Source organism: Carassius carassius, chromosome 25, assembly GCF_963082965.1.
Source record: "Carassius carassius chromosome 25, fCarCar2.1, whole genome shotgun sequence".
NCBI lineage: Eukaryota > Metazoa > Chordata > Actinopteri > Cypriniformes > Cyprinidae > Carassius > Carassius carassius.
Window position 1 is genome coordinate 29,229,527 of NC_081779.1, and position 19,597 is coordinate 29,249,123.

A 19,597-nucleotide genomic window follows, 5' to 3' on the forward strand; every position below is an offset into this window, starting at 1 on the left:
GAAAAAACACCATATACATGCTTGGATATCCATAACATACTTCAGGGACAACAGACCCTGTCTATGATTGTACTGCTGATATGCTATTTTTCACATTTAATGTGTAAAATGTTGTCTATTTTATAATCTTCTGATGTTTCTCTTTTTGCTGAGATGGAGTTAAAATGATTTTGGAATTAATCTCTGGTATGCTAATTTAGCCATCAATAATAGTCAACTTGATGTCAGAGTTCTGGCTTTAACTGATGGATTTGTCAACAAATGTAAGGTCAGCCTGTTTAACTGGCTGTTTCTGGGATTTCAGTATCTTTAAGTGATGGGAAGTTCGGATCATTTTACCAACTCGGACTTTTGAGTCTCGTTCAGCAAAATGAACGAATCTTTTTTCGAGTCATTTCGTTCATTTCGTTCATTTCAGCAAAATGTAATGAAAATGTTATGTGTTACTTCCCCAACACATCTAGTACTTACGCAAACGTTGATCACACTAAAAACAATGCAAAACTAAAATGCTATAAAATACAGAAAAAAAATTCATTCTTTACCTGGGTCTTTAGTCTGTGATTAGCTCACCTCACCTCTCATCTGACAAGAAGTCCTCGGGTTTAAGTCATTCTTTAATCACTTGACAGCCCCATACGCAAAACTAATGCAGTCTTGAGCCGGAAAGAGAATTGATTAGTTCATCTCATGAGTCTTTCGGGTCTCGGGTCGAGTTTGACTCGTTCCTTATTCACGTGACAGACCCATACGCAAAACTAACGCAGTCTTGAGCCGGAAAGAGAATTGATTAGTTCATCTCATGAGTCTTTCGGGTCTCGGGTCGAGTTTGCCTCGTTCCTTAATCACGTGACAGACCCATACGCTATTTCTGACATTTTCTGTCACTGTGTTTTTGTTACTGTTTGTTGAGGATCTATGGTTTGTAATTTTATAAATAAATAAAACCCTGTTATAAATAAAATATTGATTAATTTGTCTTTTTGACTGTCTATCGGTAAATAAACACTAGGCTATATAATAATATAATAATTCAAGCTTACAATAAAAAGTATTTATAGACTAGTTTGTTAATTTTTACTCCAATTTTGAGTTTGCTGGTATAATAATTGCTTTTCCTTGGCAGACTTGGCATATTGGTGCAATATATGTATAAGAAGATTGCTCAAAAAAGGACATAATGACATATACATTAAAAGCAAATAACATTTTGAATTTGAATTATTAATGTTAGTTTAAAACATTAAGGTTATGATAACTTCAGCTTTAACAGTTTTAACCCAGCTCAGAGTGAGGAGGATACTTCAGATCCTGGTGCGACTGCCAGTGCAGGGGCCATGTTTTGGGAAGACTTTGACGAGAGGGTAGCAAGCTTGAGGCCTTCTGCTACCTCTTCTAAGACCTCAGATGCTATAAAGGTGCAGGCTTACCTTGCAGAGTCACTCTTACCCCGCACATCAGACCCTCTGGCCTGGTGGAGGAGATGTTCACCAGGATACAAAAGCCTTTCTGAAGTCACAAAGACAAGACTTTGCATTGTGGCCACATCTGTGCCATCTGAAAGATCTTTTTCTAAAACTGGGCAGATTATCTCAGATAGAAGAAACAGACTCAGCCCATCCAAGGTCAGGGAGCTTGTTTTTTTTTTTATTCAAACATGCCTTAAAGCAAGTCCTAAAAATATAGCCACAGTGTGTTATTTCTTTTTAAAGCTTATTTATTTTTCTTTATTTAGAAAAAGACTAGCTTGTTGTGCAATATTTTTGTTGTTGTTGTGATTTTAAAGGTAATTTGTTATTGTTATAAGGCTCAAAAGTATGTACACAGTGTTTTTTAATGTTTATAAAGTGTCATATGTTTCAAAAGTATGGTTTATACAGACAATCTGATTTAATAATTACTCTAGCCAATGTTGTCACATCACGGGACAAAAGAACGAACAACCCGAAGAACCGAAAGATGAACTAATCAATTATCTTTCCGGCTCAATACTGCATTCTTTTACTGTCTATGGTTTTAGCGTATGGGTCTGTCACGTGATTAAGGAATGACTCGACCCGAAGACTCATGAGATGAACTAATCAATTCTCTTTCCTGCTAATACTGCATTGGTTTTAGCGTATAGGGCTGTCACGTGATTAACGAACGAGACAAAAACCCGATAGACCCGAACTATGAACTAATCAATTCTCTTTCCGGCTCAAGACTGCTTTGACTAACAGGTGAATCACTACTACTAGAACAGAACCTATAGAATAATGCACATGCGCGACTGAACAAATCACTCCCCGAGACGACTCGTTCTTCCCGAGTCACATTAAAGATTCGTTCAAAATGAACGAATCGTTTAAGAACGACACATCACTAGTATCTTTGTGTGTGGTGAAAAGGGCCAGGTTGTTAAGGTTACTCACAGTCTTTATTCTTAGTGATAAGGGGTTAAAATATGCAAACAATAATGCAGTTTAGAATTCAAGCTTGGTCGGCCACTGTCAAACAATGAGAAAGAATTGACTGGATTGAGTTTATTATCCCAGGAATGATTTCAGAATTCTAGGATTTCATGGTTTCGGAATTCCAGGATTTCATGGGGCTTTATTATGTTTACATGGCCAAATGTACTAAAAATTAAGCAGCTTGTCTGAAAAATTTAGATTTCACTCACACGCATAAATTGAAAATGTATCTTCAGAACTTGATATTTCCATGACATTTTAAAATTTTATTGTTTTCTAATCACCTGAAAATCACAATTTAAAAATGTCATAATATTTCCAGATATTCCATGAGTATGGGAACTTGGTAGTTACATGCACATATTTACTAATATTCCTAACTTACAAACTAACATACTGTCAGGATCCTGCCCAGTTAAGCACCCACACCTGATCCTACTTAACGAGCTAATCAAGGCACTATAAAACAGGTATCTCAGCACCAGTTCTGGGTTGAGCCTCGATTGGGATCTCCAACAGGAATTGACCTCACGATCTTTTCTCCAGCTCACCTCAACTTCAGAAGATCACCAGAAGTAACGTATGCTTACCTTTTGAGAAGCTAACCTGTGTGTCTTTGTTCTCCTGTCTCCAGAATGCCTGGACAAAATCTCTTACCCGAATTCCCTATGAGCCCCAATATCTCCTGAGTTCTCGTGCGACTCTCTGGGCAATGACCTTCCTCTGCAAGGCAAAAGAGACAAGTATTAATATCCTGGAATTGTGTGGCTTTGACGACTTGACGAACTCCTCTGTATTTCACTGAAGTGAACTCTACAGAACCCACACCTGAAATGAACCTCAACTCACCTCTCACAAACTGTTGTTTTAATCATCTCTATCTCCAGTGTACTATCCTGACACACTAGTACATTAGACCAATTAAAAACATGATCTAGCAATTTGGTGTGATTTTTATGTAAATATGAAGGGCACAATTTTAAATGGTATATCAAAAGATATTGCTGGAATAGAATTATTATTTTTTTTTTTTTTAAAGAATCGTTTCAAGCTAATTTGTGTAACAGGACCCATGCCATTGAAAAATGTTAAAATATTTTATAAACAATTACTTTGTTGCTATGCTGTCAAGTTTAAGTATACATCAATATCATTGACATATCACTCAGTCAATTACAATTTGTATTTAACTGCCAGTCTTAGATAAACATAAGCTGAGGCATCTCACTTATAGACCAATTTTGGTATATTGTGTAAACGGTGCACTTATAGTCAGTGTATATGTCATCACCTGGTTTCACAAACATGGCAGTAGCCAGTGGACCTCACTAACTTTCAAATCCTGGTTACGGCTATTGTTCAAAACACCTTTAGTCTCATCGCATCTTTGCAATGATCCTAACCCACAGCCAAACACTCCTGACCGCAATTCTCACTCGGAGCCTCTATTTATGACTTTTAAGACAAATAAAAATAGGGCTGCAGATGGTAGCTGAAACTTGAAGCAAAAGGAAGGTTACAAGAATGTTACAATATCCAGGAAATAGTCACTTGAGATGCATTAGCCATCTCGCTTGTTTTCCGGAACACTGTCATTTGATGCATTAGAAAACTCAGCGGCCAGATAGACAGCACAGTCTAATTGATCTATTTTTTAACCTCTTTATAAATGGTTTTAGGAGAGTCCTGAGAAGATTGAAGATTGGCTGTAAACAGGCCTGGAGCACTCACGGTGAACATGGGCAATGACAGCCACAACCACGTCTCTGTATGTCACGTTACGAATTCCCAAGAAATAGTCACTCGAGATGCATCCACCAAAAATGGCATGAGCTGTTTTATGTTCCCAGAGCATTCGCTGGATAAATTAGCCAAATTTTGGAGTGGTAGTTTTCTTCCTGTAATTGGTTTGTTTGTCAAACATAGGAGAGATGTCTTTGAGCTATAAAGCGACTGTGCCTGCTCAATTAAGGCAAAGAAAAGGGCAGTAAAGATACCTGTTGTACTCATATAAAGAGCCCCTCAGAGCAATACAAGAGAGGCATGACAGCAGAGGAGGCCTGAGCCATAATTACACATTTACCAGTTAATGTCTTTCACCCATCCTCCTCCTCATCCCCTAAACAGCTCTAACCCTTAGCTAATGGTGTGTGCTGCAATTGCAAACCAGATTCAGAAAGTTATTCCAACAATGCCAAAACCCAATTGCATTCTCAAAATCTAATTGCTTTCTTCAGTGTGATTAGTGAACTGTATTTCAGAGCTCTCTGCCCTGAATTAATTTCTTATATTCACCCATATTAGATTCATTGGAGAGCACTTTTGCAAAAGTCTCTTCTAAACAAAAGACCCCAATAATCTCATGAGTATCTCTTTCAGAATTTCAGAAGAGATCTTAACAAAGTCTCCAACCTATCCACTCCATTTTCTTTGCATTGACCATTTTATAGCTCTGTAATCTAAAATTTACATCAATAATTGTAGTTATTTGTGTTTTTTTCCCCTAAAGTAACAAAACTGCACACATATGAAAGACATATATCATTAGACTGCAGTTTATGAGATCTATAATGACAGTGAAATTTGAGGGGGTTTTTTTGTTTGTTTTTTTGCGTAATCTTTGTTTGCTATGGTTAACAAACTTACTAACCCTCCACAACATGTTATTTCTGGCTCTGAGGCATTTGTGAATTTATTTATAATTTTTTTTCTCAGATAAATTAAAGTTAATCAATGAATCCATTTCCAATGGCACCCCTCATACAACTGACTCAAATGTTAACTTGTTGTCAGCTGACTCGGCTCACTCAACATACTCTCTTTCTACTTTTACTCTCACTACTTCTGCTGACATAAGTGATCTAATTGTTAAGTAAAATTCTACATCCTGCCAGATTGATCCAACACTGTTTTTCTTAAGATGTGTGTTCCTGAGTTTGAACCTTACATAACACATATAATTAACTGTAGTCTAGCATCTGCCATAGTTCCATCAGAATTAAAAATTTAAAAAATGTCTCTTGAGCATCTAGAAATGAATAGGCCAATCTCAAATTTACCATTCTTAAGTAAAATACTTGGAAAAAGTTGTGGCTTCACAATTGAGATCTTAGTTAAATGCTAATTGCCTTTTTGAACATTTTCAGTCAGGATTTCGCACTGAAACTGCTCTTCTTTGTGTGGTTAATGACATTCTTCTGTCTATGGATTCTGGGTTAATAAACCTCTTGATTCTTCTAGATCTAAGCTCTGCATTTGACAAAGACTGCCATGAAATACTCAACTCTCATCTTTATGATATCGGTATCACTGGTTTAGCTATATCGTGGCTCATTTCCTACATCAGCGATAGGAAATATTATATCACCATACAAGGGTATACATCTGTCACTGCTCCATTCTCACATGGTGTTCCTCAAGGTCCAGATCTTGGCCCACTTCTGTTTATCATTTATTTATATCCACTTGGTGACATCATACACATGCATGGACTTCAGTTTCAATGCTATGCAGATGACATTCAAATTTACATAACCACCAGCTCTGATAGGCCATCATTGCTTGACTCACTTATTGCATGCATCAGGGATACTGAAACCTTAATTCATGCATTAATCACTTCACATCTGGATTATTGCTATTCTCTATTTCTTGGTCTGTCAAAAAACTTATTGCAAGGTTACAGTATGTTCAAAACTCCACAGTAGAAGATTTCCTACCTTCATCAGGCGTTCTGTTCACATTACTCCTCTACTGCATGATCTTCACTGGCTACCTGTGGAATCATGTATACACTTTAAAATATTGTTTCTAACATTTAAAGCATTAAATGGTCTTGCACCTCCATATCTGTCTGACCTATTGTACTCTTATTCTCCTGCCCGGTCCCTCAGATCATCTGAGCAACAGTAGGTCTTTTATCCATTCCCCCATTTTCAGCTGTCTACTGCAGGTGGTAGGTCATTCAGTGTTAATGCTCCTAAACTATGGAATTTGCTACCCCTTACACTTCATAATATATCTTCTTTGTCATCCTTCAAGACTGAGCTAAAAACGTATTGTTTAATATGTATTTTGGATAATATAGCTATATGTGGCCTTATATGTGTGTGTGTGTAAATGTCTCGTATAGCATTATGTTAAAGTGACCTTGAGCTATGGAAAGGCACTATAAAAATAAAACTTCTTCTTATTCTCCTTCTTCTTCTTAATAATTCAATAAATAATGGCAAATAAGAAATCAGAAAAAGCTTTATTGCCTGGTATGTTCACACATACAAGTAATTTGGTTAACACTTTATAATAATGTTCTGTTATAAGTTATTTATAAATTATTAGTTAATGATGAATGAATCATTTACAAAACATGACTATATGTTCATAAATGATTAATGAGTGGTATGCTGACAATTTACAAATGTGTTGTAAGTTATCTTAAAAAAAGTTCAAATCATGAAATAAATAAAACTGATCATTAGTAGATGGTAACTATATTAATTATATACTATTAACTATTATTAATAACTTATAAGTTATTAGTTGATACATTACTTATCACTTATAAACAATTTAAGTATTTATGTCAAAATCGTTTTGTGTAATTATCTCAATAAACAATTGTTAATCATGAACAAATGATGAATAAATCATTAGTAAATGATCAGTATATGATTTGTTGATGAAGTTGTAAGCTGGTCTGTGTTCAAAAGCACAAACATGCAGGTATGCTAAAGCACTATTTTTAAGAACTCATTATCACAAGCTGGATTTATCTGCTTATACTTACCCTTAAACATACCTGGGTATGTCACATAACCTGCTTTCTGGAATACCCCCCTGGAGAGTTCCACACCGAGGCAGCCGTACACGGTGCCATCTTGGTCTCCATAATAAATGTCACCAATGTGAAAGTTTATTTTGGAGCTGAAGGTGTTTATTCATTCACACCTTAACTCAATTTCTTCTCATGCTAAACCCCTCCGTCCCTCCTCTCTTGATTGAAAATATTTGGCAGACACTCAGATAGTAGGCATGAGTTTGTAGCTGTTCTCTTATCAGTACTGGATAACAAAACCATGTCAAAGAAGAGAGTGTTCTCTTGCTCTCTCTCTCTCTTTCTCTAAGGCATTTCTTGTATCATGCATTCCCCTCACTGAGCAGCTCTCAATGCTTCATATGAGGTGATTGGATAGAGCAAAGATGAAAATGTTCATGTCTGCACCGTCTGAGAGCGAAATTAAACTCTATTCCACTCACTTAACTCATTCCTCACTTAACTCATTCACTCTTCCAGTGGCCCACTGGGAATCTCTTAGACTGTCGCCTGTCTCTTATCAGCTCCTCAAGGTTATAATGACAACTAGACACGTATTTCACATTAAGTTACACACAGTCACATAAACAAATACAGAAGATGGAGGTGTAAATTAATGTCATTTGTCGGTATTGTATTAACTGTACTGGATTTGAAAAAAAGGTTATTATGATATAATAAAACTAAAAATTAAGGTGAAATCGAAACCATACTCACTCCATGGGCTCTGGTTTGGTTCTGTGTTGTTGGCATGGCAATCAGTGTTAGCTCTTTTTTTCTCTCTCTCTCTCTCCACTGTGTCTATTCAACATGCAGTTGATTTCTATAATAACAAGAAATTGCTAGCTCTATTTTTGTAAAAGTAATATACATATATATATATATATATATATATATATATATATATATATATATATATATATATATATAACTAAATCTGATATTATCTAAATTAAATGGAAATGTAAAATATTTATAAATAAAATTGGAAAATATTATTAGAATTAAGTAAAATTAGAAAACTATAATAACCTATAATAATAACTATAATATAATAAAAAAAGGGTTTAGTTTGGAAATATTCCTTGTAATATGATTGTGATTTGTTTAACCAAGGGCAGAAACATTATTACAGAAGTGGCACACAGGGGACATGCATTGAATACTGAAGAGCAAAGTCTGCCTCATTCTCTCTGCACGGTTAGACTGGGGTATTATCTGGGGGCTGTTAATTATGAAGTGTGGTTACACATCACTTTAACTGCACCCTAACTGCAGATTAGTGCATTATGGCCGCTATTATCATGACACAGTTTATAACTCTGTTAAACAGGATTTAGTATCAGGGCCGAGTCAGCGTCAGTTACCTCTCCCTCCCTTTTCATTTGTCGTGTCTCTTTCCTGGAGGAGAACACAACTCCTATGAAAGAAAAAACAGGGCATGAAAAACCCCTTATTGGTTTAGCAGTGGTATAAAAGTCAAGTCAAGTCACCTTTGTTTATTTACTTCTCTATACAATACATATTGTGTCAAAACAGCTTTACAGTGTCAAACAGAAAAAAGTCAATAATGCAATAGAACAACATGATGTTGTGTCTGTGTATGTGTGAGAAGCCGGTGCGATATGGTCCTACAAGTAAGATTTTACTATACTGTAAAATAAATAAAACTGTAAAGCTTTGTAAAATAAAGAAAACGTCTCAGATTACGAATGTAACCATGGTGACCCGTGTCTGAAGCATACACTGAAAAAACACCAACTTGTGGGCCGGCTACAGCCTCTGACATCACTATCGGCACAACTATAAACAGGCACCGGGAGAACACGTCATTCACTTCTTCATCTGAAGCTTGCGTCCGAAGCATGGCAGAGAGCTAGAGGATGCAATGTCTCGTTTCCTACTCAGGGAACCATGGTTACATTTGTAACCTGAGACGTTCCCTTTCAAGGGAACTTCGAACTGCGTCCTCTAGAGGGAACAGTATACCCATGCCGCCATGCTGAGGGGAGTGCAGGCCAGAATCATGGCAAGCACTAAGTACCAACTCTACCATTTCCATGGGAGTTGCCCCTGGGACGTTTAGACGGCTGTCTGTAACAGTACCCCTTACGGCCAAAGGCCTAAGCTACATACCCAACTTAATTGTTAGGGCCTCAGCCCAGGGTAGAGCTGAAGGCTTGGAATCAGGAAAGATTCCTTTAAAGGCATACGGCTAAGAACCTAGCATTTTATACCAAGTCTTGCCTGTCACACAAGGGCTACCGCTACCTTTCGCATAAGCTTGCTGAAAGAGCTGTCTCAACAGTTCTCTAGTAGCAACACTCTGTTTACATAGGTATACGAGGATACATAGGTGGAGTGGCGCCCAAGATAAATGGGACTTTTACCAACTCAAGAAAGAACACGAAGCAACCGCGAAGCCCTCACCATATAGGATATTAGAAAGAACACAGAATACTAGTGTGCGAACTTACCACAGTGTGGATTTCAGAAAGTGTGCAAAGACTTCATGTGCACACTTACCATAGAATGGATTTTCAAATACTGTTCTAAGGAGAGTCATCAACTCGATCTATGGAAACAATACTGGAGCTGCTAAACTACTACACTGCTAAACTAATACGCTGTATACGTTTTTGTTTTATATTTCTATAAACTTTATATTTTGCTTTGTCCTTTCTTTATTGCAGTTCTGGTCTTTAACATTGCAATCCTGTTTCTACACTCTAAAAACTGCTGGGTTGAAAACAACCCCAATTTGGGTAGAGAAGGATGCCATTAACAGCTACAGTTCATAAATAAAGCATTGTACATTTGTAGAAAATAACTTAAGATCAAATTGGACTTTGTTCAATTTTATATATTGTATAAAAATATATGAAAACACTTATACAATAAATGTGCAATTAGTTATGCTCTTTACCAACTATTCTGGCATGACAGTACACAAATAAATCACAACATTAACTCAGATATTATAACATTTAACAGACGCATGTGTGTGTGTGTGTGTGTGTGTGTGTGTGTGTGTGTGTGTGTGTGTGTGTGTGTGTGTGTGTGTGAGAAAGAATGTGAGTATGTGTATGACTGACAAGAGTGTAAACTCTTCTACTAAACAACACAGAAAAAGCATTTAACATTGTTTTTACAAATTATACACTTACAGTTTGTTTCATAGTCCATGAATACATATCATGCATCACGGTCAATTTTCATGATCTCTTTAGCATAATTGATGTAGTCATGAAGAAGCCCCATCAGCACATGTGACATCTTCTACATCATCCAGGGCAGTGTCCTCCTTTAAAACCACTGCTGCATCAGTTTAGAGGAAAGAACGTTCTCTTCTTTGACCAGCATTCATCCCAGTCACTGCCTGCTCTTCATCAGTGGCCTAGAAAGAGAAACACATTTGAAAAAATAAAACATTTAATTAAACTATCCATTTTCAGATAGAGGTGTATTCACATTCGTAAGGATAGGTAAATAATCTGTTTTATAATTTCCACACTTTGTGAGGTTGTTTAATGTCTCGGTCTACCACAGCTCATGTGAAGGCTATAATGGCAGCACTAGTGTGAGGGCATGTAATATTGTTTGAATAAATATTGCTTTCAGAAAACTTCTTTACTGAAACATTAAAACAGTCACATACCTCACAAATGTTCATGTACGTAGATGGCTGCTCTTCAAATGGTAGTTCACCAAAAAAAAAAAAAAAATCTTAATTTACTCTCCACATGTTGTTCCAGACTCATACAAACTCTGCTCATTTTTGGAAAACAAATAAATATATTTAATATTCTCTTAATTTGTGTCCTCCATTGCTAGTCTGGGAGACCAGTATTTTATTTTGAACATACATGTTTGCTATCATACAATTTAAGATTTATTCATATATAAATATCAGAATGAATTACTTCTACAATAACTCTATTTATGAGGCTTGAAAATACTGATTATCTAGACTATAAATGGATTAACAAAATTATGAGAAAATGAAAAATATATTCATTTCAATATATTCAAGTCTTATAGGTTTGGAATAGCATGAGGGCAAATAAATGATTTTTTTGTGTGAACTTTACCTTTAAGAGGGAAGACCAATAATGATTACTCTCCAAATTAGACAACTCCAAAGTTGGTTTGAGTCCTGCAATGAAAAACACGGACATCAATGGTTTTAATGAAATGAGCAGGTAATCACACAGTTGCTGCATCCAATTGTGAAGTAAACCGACAGGAGACAACAGAAACATTTATTTTCTAAATATAACTTACATAAAATCTCAAAAGAATGATGCTCTCCCATGTCTCTGGCTTTTAACATCTACAAAAATAAAAAACATACATTATTTTACTCTTAGTAAAAAAACAACAACAACTGATATCATGAAATTATGAAGTTTACTTGCCTTAAACCATCTTTCCCTCTCTTCAGAAGAAGCTGAGAAAACCACCTCCTCACACAAACAGACTTCTGTGTCCTTAACTCCAGTTAGTTTGAGTTTTGCAAAGAGGGACATCAATGGTTTCAATAAAATATGAACATATAATCACACTGTTGTTGCATCAAAATGTGAATTAAACAGGCAGGGCACAACAGAAACATTAAAAAAAAAAAAAAAAAATCACATCAGTCTCAAAAGAATGAAGTTATCTTGTCTCTGGATTTCAACATCTACAAAACAAGCATTATTTTAGTCTTAGTAAAAATAAATATAACTTGATGTTATTCTGAAGTTTACTCTCCTTAAATCCATCTGTCCATCTCTTCAGAAGAAGCTGAGAACACCTCCTCCTCCTCCTCAGACAGTCAGTCACTCTCACACAAACAGCTTCTGTGTCTTTAACTCTCGGCGCGAGGACAATGAAGACAAAGAGCTGGACAAGTTTGAAATATTACATGTAAAACATACTTTTAACAGTTACCACTTCAACAGCCTCAAAATAATAATGCTAGTCTTTACTATACAATGCCGTTTCCTTTAGGAGACTAACATACATTCAGTTTAACCGCGAAAAAAAAGACAAGTTAACATAAGCGTAACCGTGACCATAACCGTCTGTTAACGCCTCAAAACTTACAGATAATGTAAAATCTTATGTAAATATGACAAAATACATCAACGGATGTTATATTAAAATTACCTCTTCCGTTCAGTAACATTAAATGATGCCGTTAAGTCCTCCGTGTCGAAAACCGCGACCGTTTTTTTTTTTCTTCTTTTAAATATAACGTTAAGCACCTTTGTTTCCGCCTTTCATACAACTGGGTAAACAATAAACGATAACTTTACATTTTGAATATTTACTTACCATAGTCTTTCACTCGCTTCTCGCTTCTTTCACGATGAGAAAATGGCGGCTGCTCGCGTTCTCAAGCCAGCCCCGCTGGGTTACAACGGAGACCAATTTTCAACCCAAACTTGGGTTAAAACATCCCAAAATTCTATCCAACGGCCTCAACCCAGCATTTGGGTTGAAAAAACAACCCAGCGTTTTTTAGAGTGTATACTTAACAGTTTTTTGCTGAATGATTGTTTTCAGTTTTTTTAGAAAGTGACCTTGAGGTCTTGAAAGGAATTATATAAACCATGTATTAAGGCCAGCTTGTTTTTCAAACCAACAAAACAAACCTAGTACACCATCTCTGGTTTTTAGCAAAGGCAATATTACTTGTAGTGTGTCTGAAATAGCATCTGTGACCAATGAAAATGGAACAAAATGAAAGCATGTGCAGAAAATATGTCCTCTCACTAATGTTTATACTCTCCAATCCCTCATTCATTTGAAATGTTACTCACAACTGTAAATGGATTTTGAGATCAATGTTTCAGATTGCATGTGCTTCATTTAATGTTTGCTTACCCCTGAAAGACTGATCATCTGAATTTCATCATACACTGGTGTACAAATGAGAGATCTGAGAAGGCATGAAACAAGTTAACATCAGACAGGAAAGAGTGTGGTATATACTTATTTAGCATGTCCAAACAGGGCTCTAAACCGGTTCAAGGAACGGAAATGGAAACAAACAAAATTTTGACAGGAACAGAAACCAGAACCAGAAACGGAATAAAATTTTATAGTTCCAAACAGAACTGAAAATTTGAAATGGCCATTAACCGGTTTTGTTATATATACAGTATATATATATATATTCTGACATAGTTTCTAGATTATCACCCTGAGGAAAAATAAAGAAGTTGGAGGAGATGGAACAAGGGAGTGAGACAAGAAAGAGTGAACACAGTTCAAGTGTGACAGTAAAAAAAAATGCTAAAATGCTAATTTTATGGCACTGTCTTCCTCTCTCAATGAGGCATTGCTGCAGTGAAGGACATATTAATTATTGATACAGAGAGAAAGTCACCCTAGAAGTGGAATTTAACCCTCATAATTACAGTTGAGGATCTAATGTGGCTTAACCAGTGCTGTATTCAGTGATTGTGATATGATTATTGTTGCTGCTTGACATTCAGCATAGTGTATTGGGATGTTTTGCACTGGGTATTTTATTCTAGTCAGAACTAGTTGTCACAGCATGTTTGCAAAATAATCTAATTAAGATGTGTAAGTGTGGCCTCAGAGAGAAAAGGAGATCAAATAAAGTACATATGTGATGTACTCATTATAAATCTGTTGCTTTTTCTAAACAGTTCAGATCCAGACACACACAGTAGAGTATTTTTACATAGACATTGGCATGTGCTGCTTTTTACAGATCTTTCTGCTTGACAAAAGTTTGCTTGTGAAAAAAAAAACTTTTAGTGTATTTTTAACCTAAATATATGTAAATATATGTATCTTAATGTATTTTATTTCAAACAGTTAATTACAATTAAATGAAAATGTGTTATTGTTTACATTTATAATAAATGCAATTAGCTGAACTTAAGCTTTTAAACTTAATACAGTGCTTCTTTTAAAGTGCATCTTTATAATTCCATGATTGGTTCTATTGTCTTTTAAATGTGGTTGAAGTTTACGGTCAAGTATACTGACAAGCATTTACAGTAAACTACTAATTACTAAATGTTGTTTCTGTTAAAACTTTTTTTTAATTGGGAAACAACTCCAGGTGGGATGATTGTCTAAAACCCATATAGAATCATGCAATTCATTAAAAGATACCACTAACAACGGCCACCAAGGCATTCCATCACTGATGCCTCAAAAAGACATGCTTGTGAGAAGAGTTGGTGATGAAGGTGATGGTTTGAACTCTGAAGTGGTCAAGGAGCTGATCCGATCTGATGCTTCAAGCCAAAAAATTTGATGGAGTGTTTGGTTGTGACTAAGCATTGATCTTTGCTGAATTTAAAATAAGATTAAAATCTTCATGCTAGCTCCTTCAGTATCCCATGTCTGGAATTTTTTGGGACACATAGACTGCTGTCATACATAAGTTTCAGCTTATTCCCTCTGTGAACAAGTTTTGTTCTTTCTCTCTGCAACATGCACGAGGGGACCAGAAGAGGTATGCAGTGAAGCTTGGTTTTTCCTTTCAACGATTGGGGTCTGCAAATTCACAATATGTGCCCTCTCATGCACATTGACCTAAGGTTCACAGCTAAGGTTTCTCAGCCGGGTCCTGCTGAGGTCCACTCTCGATATTTTGACCCAGAAATGGTGCTCAGGCCTCTCATAGAAATGCATAGAAAACAGCAGAAGAGCATATGCTGGTCTCTGGATTCGATTCAACAAGTTTCATTGTGTTTAAGCAGTAACAGATCCATTGCACACACTTTGTCTCTCTCATGTTCTGCATATGTTGTTAACAGAACACAGGAGACTTGGTCTCAATTCATGGAGAGTTCAGAAGGACAATGTCTGCCCTCTCTTAGTTGCCCTGTTCTGCCCCTTTCAGTAAAGAATAGCCACCCTTCAAGGTGTCTCTATGCTTTGAAGTGGCATTTGATTAAGTCTCAGTGTAGCACGGTATGAATCCAGTGCATTGCCCTGTAGGAATTTTCTACAAGAGCATTTTCTCACTTGTGTATGTCATGGTTATTGATGCTGAGCATGTTCCTATAATAAGCGTCTCTTTTGGGAAATGCTTGATTGTCTCGGTTTAAGACAACTTGAGAAGTGCAGGCATGTTGGTGAGCCCTTCCTATTTTGGACCTAAGGTTACTTCCTCTTCGCTTTCACTTTTTGTCTTTTTAGAATTTCAAATTGCAAATTACTGGATTTCAACTGTGAAAATTAACTGAACAATGATAAATGTGACCATGACCATGCCTTTAGAATGTTAAGGATTTGCACTGACTAAATGAGCTGGCTGTTTAATTCTGACCAGTTGTTTGTTTGATCATCAGCCATAGTAGAGGTTCTGATATTACAAAGCAAATATTGTTGCATTGGGGAATGCTATGTTGAAAGTCTATGAGATGCATGCTTTGACTTGGTCAGAGGTTGTCACTCTGTCTGTGCAACTGCGCAAGTGTCAGTAATTATACTTATAATTATACGGTAATTATACAGAGTGACCTCCATAATTATTAAATTGAAGAAGTTTGGGAGAAGGACTATAATACGAGAAGTGACCAAGCACCTGATTGAGCTGCAGAGATCATGTGGAGAGATGGGAGGAACTTGCAGAAGATCAACCATCACTGCAACACTTCACCAGTCTGAATGCTTTATGACAGACTGGATTAACCCTAACCCTCAATACATGACATATGAAAGCCTGCTTGGGGGTCAGGGGTGTTTGGTGGAGGGAGAATAATAAATAAATAAATAAACAAATTCAAAAATAAATGACCTAAGGGTCTCTCAGATTCTCTGGTCTGATGAACATCCATTTCTAGCATCACGTATTGGAGGAAACCAGGCACCACTCATCACCTGCGGAATAACACTGCAACATTGAAGCATTGTGGTGGTAGCATCATGCTGTATGGGTATCTTTCAATGGCAGGGACTGGGGAACTGGGAAGGCTGAATGCAACAAAATACAAAGATATACTTAATTAAATCTGAATAGTTATTCAATGTGATATTTCAGTTAATATATGATATTTCAGATATTTCAGTGATATTTTTACATAACTTTTCACTTCTAGTTTATGAAAATGTAAATTTGGCCATACTACTCTTTTCTCATACTGTTATTTAGCCTACTAATCAGTAGGATGGTCACCATATTCAAATGCCATATTCAGCATGTATGTTGTCTACACCGGATTATCAGTGTTGCCACTGATCATCGTAGCCGAGGTCACCGTAGCCACCAGATCCAGTCTGTGTCCAGATCAGAGGGTCACTGCAGTCACCCGGATCCAGTACGTATCCAGACCAGATGGTGGATCAGCACCTAGAAAGGACATCTACATCCCTGAAAGACAGTGGAGACCAGGACAACTAGAGCCCCAGATACAGATACCCTGTAAAGACCTTGTCTCAGACGACCACCAGGACAAGACCACAGGAAACAGATGATTCTTCTGCACAATCTGACTTTGCTGCAGCCTGGAATTGAACTACTGGTTTCGTCTGGTCAGAGGAGAACTGGCCCCGCAACTGAGCCTGGTTTCTCCCAAGGTTTTTTTCTCCATTCTGTCACTGATGGAGTTTCGGTTTCTTGCCGCTGTCGCCTCTGGCTTGCTTAGTTGGGGACACTTCATCTACAGCGATATCGTTGACTTGATTGCAAATAAATGCACAGACACTATTTAACTGAACAGAGATGACATCACTGAATTCAATGATGAACTGCCTTTAACTATCATTTTTGCATTATTGACACTGTTTTCCTAATGAATGTTGTTCAGTTGCTTTGACACAATGTATTTTGTTTAAAGCGCTATATAAATAAAGGTGACTTGACTTGACTATTGAGAGGTGCTATTGTATTTCATGATGTACTACATATGCTTGCACAACTTCAAATAACAGGGTAAAGGGATTTGGAACATTTGTTTTCATACATTCAGCATTGTCCACAAAGGACAATGAAATCAATGAAAAAGAGAAAAATACATTTTAATGCATCCATTTTCTTCCAATCAAAACATGCAAATAATGACATTATCAGTCCGCAATTTCTTAAATTGCTCTCTGCATTTAGCTTTTTCACTGCCGGTTTGTAGTTTTAGTTATAGTGTCCAGTGAATTATGGCAGAATTGTATCCTGCAGTCTTCTTCAAATGCTGTGAGGCTGTCAAAACAGTTTTGTTCCTGTGGGCTGTAGATGAACACTTGTTATTGTCATACCTGCATCAGGCTGTCTGGTGAAGTTGAGCTGTACCTGTCATTCTCACCCCTCAATGACCTTGCTGTATCTTATCCAACTTTCATCTACTGTCAAACACTCTCTGTAGGTTCCCATTTTGGATATATTTTTATTATTATTTCTGTGTGTGTGTGTGTGTGTGTGTGTGTGTGTTTGTGTGTGTGTGAGAGAGAGAGAGAGATAGAGGGGGGGGGACCATAGGATGTGTAAGTGTGTCATTTAAGATTTAGCAGATTGTATTGGTTGTTACAAAAAATAAAAAATTAAATTGTTGCAAACTTGAAATGGCATTTGCATCCAAGTATACTTTTATAATCTGGCAAATTGTCCAAATTAAACAAAATATTAAAATAGAGCATTTAGATGTATGGCATGTATTATATTGTGTGATTACATTTGTGAAAATCTTTAAATGTTTGAGTGTGTGTGTGTGTGTGTGTGTGTGTGTGTGTGTGTGTGTGTGTGTGTGTGTGTGTGTGTGTGTGTGTGTGTGTGTGTGTGTGCAAAATAAGTACAGGAATGTTTATTAAAAGTAGTAGAGACATGAATTTTGATTTTATGTTTAATTATGAAAAATGCTTAATCACCAGACCAAATGCGTCTTGTTCATCCAAGTTACTCTCATCTTCACTTTTTCAAAATAGAAGGGGACCTAGGACGGATCCTTGTGGCACTCCATATTTTACTGATGATAAATGAGATGACTCCCCATTTAAGTAAACAAAATGGTAGCGATCGGACAGGTAGGATCTAAACCATCTTAGAGCCTGCCCTTGAATACCTGTATAGTTTTGTAATCTATCTATGAGTATGTCATGATCTATGGTGTCGAACGCATCACTAAGATCAAGTAAAACTAGAAATGAGATGCAGCCTTGATCTGACGCAAGAAGCAGGTCATTTGAAATTCTTCATACAGATCATTTTTGTGCAGGAAGATGCTCAATTGAGCAGACACAACGTTTTCTAAAATTTTAGACATAAATGGAAGATTTGAAATAGGCCTATAATTTGCCAGTTCACTAGGATCTAGTTTTGGTTTCTTAATAATAGGCTTAATAACTGCCAGCTCGAATGGTTTTGGGACGTGACCTAAAGATAACGACGAGTTAATAATATTGAGAAGTGGTTCTTCGGCTACAGGTAACAACTCTTTCAGTATTTTAGTGGGTACAGGATCTAATAAACATGTTGTTGGTTTAGATACAGTGATAAGTTTATTTAGCTCTTCCTGTCCTATATTTGTATAGCACTGCAGTTTATCTTTGGGTGCGATGGATGAAACTGAAGTGTTAGACGCTGTTGAATCTACATTCGCTATTGTATTTCTATTATATTCTATAATGTTATCTATTTTATCAGTGAGGAAATTCATAAAGTCATTACTATTTAACGTTGGTGGAATATTTGAATCAGGTGGCATCTGGTAATTTGTTAATTTAGCCACTGTGCTAAATAAAAACCTTGGATTGTTTTGGTTATTTTCTATGAGTTTGTGGATATGCTCTGCCTTAGCAGTTTTTAGAGCATGTCTATAGCTGGACATACTGTGTTTCCATGCAATTCTAAAAACTTCCAAGTAAGTTTTTCTCAATTTGCGTTCAAGACTACTAGTTACTTTCTTGAGAGAGTGAGTATTACTGTTATACCATGGCACAGTACATTTTTCTCTAACCTTTTTCAATTTGATGGGAGCAACAGCTTCTAATGTATTAGAGAAAATAGTGCCCATGTTGTCAGTCATTTCGTCTAATTCATGTGTATTTTTGGGTACAAATAGCAGTTGAGATAGATCAGGCAGGTTATTTGCGAATCTGTCTTTGGTGACTGGAACAATAGTTCTGCCAAGACGGTAACGCTGAGACATATAGTTAATATCAGTGATATGCAGCATGCACGATACAAGGAAATGGTCTGTAATATCATCACATTGAGATATCTATGTGTACGATATCTATAGCAGTAAGATCGATTCCATGCAATATAATTAAATCTAGTGTATGATTAAAACGATGAGTGGGCCTGGTGACATTTTGCTTGACTCCAAAAGAGTTTATTAGGTCAGTAAGTCCTAATGCATCA

The 19,597-nt window shown here is 36.5% G+C and overlaps 1 long non-coding RNA gene across 1 annotated transcript; it reads right to left on the reverse strand.

The window, feature by feature from the left end:
* Positions 1–10,411: 10,411 nt before the first annotated feature.
* On the reverse strand, positions 10,412–11,424 carry LOC132104797 (uncharacterized). The gene is made up of 2 exons (XR_009423608.1): positions 11,361–11,424; positions 10,412–10,666 (listed from the first exon to the last, which is right to left on the reverse strand). It is a non-coding gene; the product is annotated as an uncharacterized LOC132104797 (long non-coding RNA).
* Positions 11,425–19,597: the final 8,173 nt, after the last annotated feature.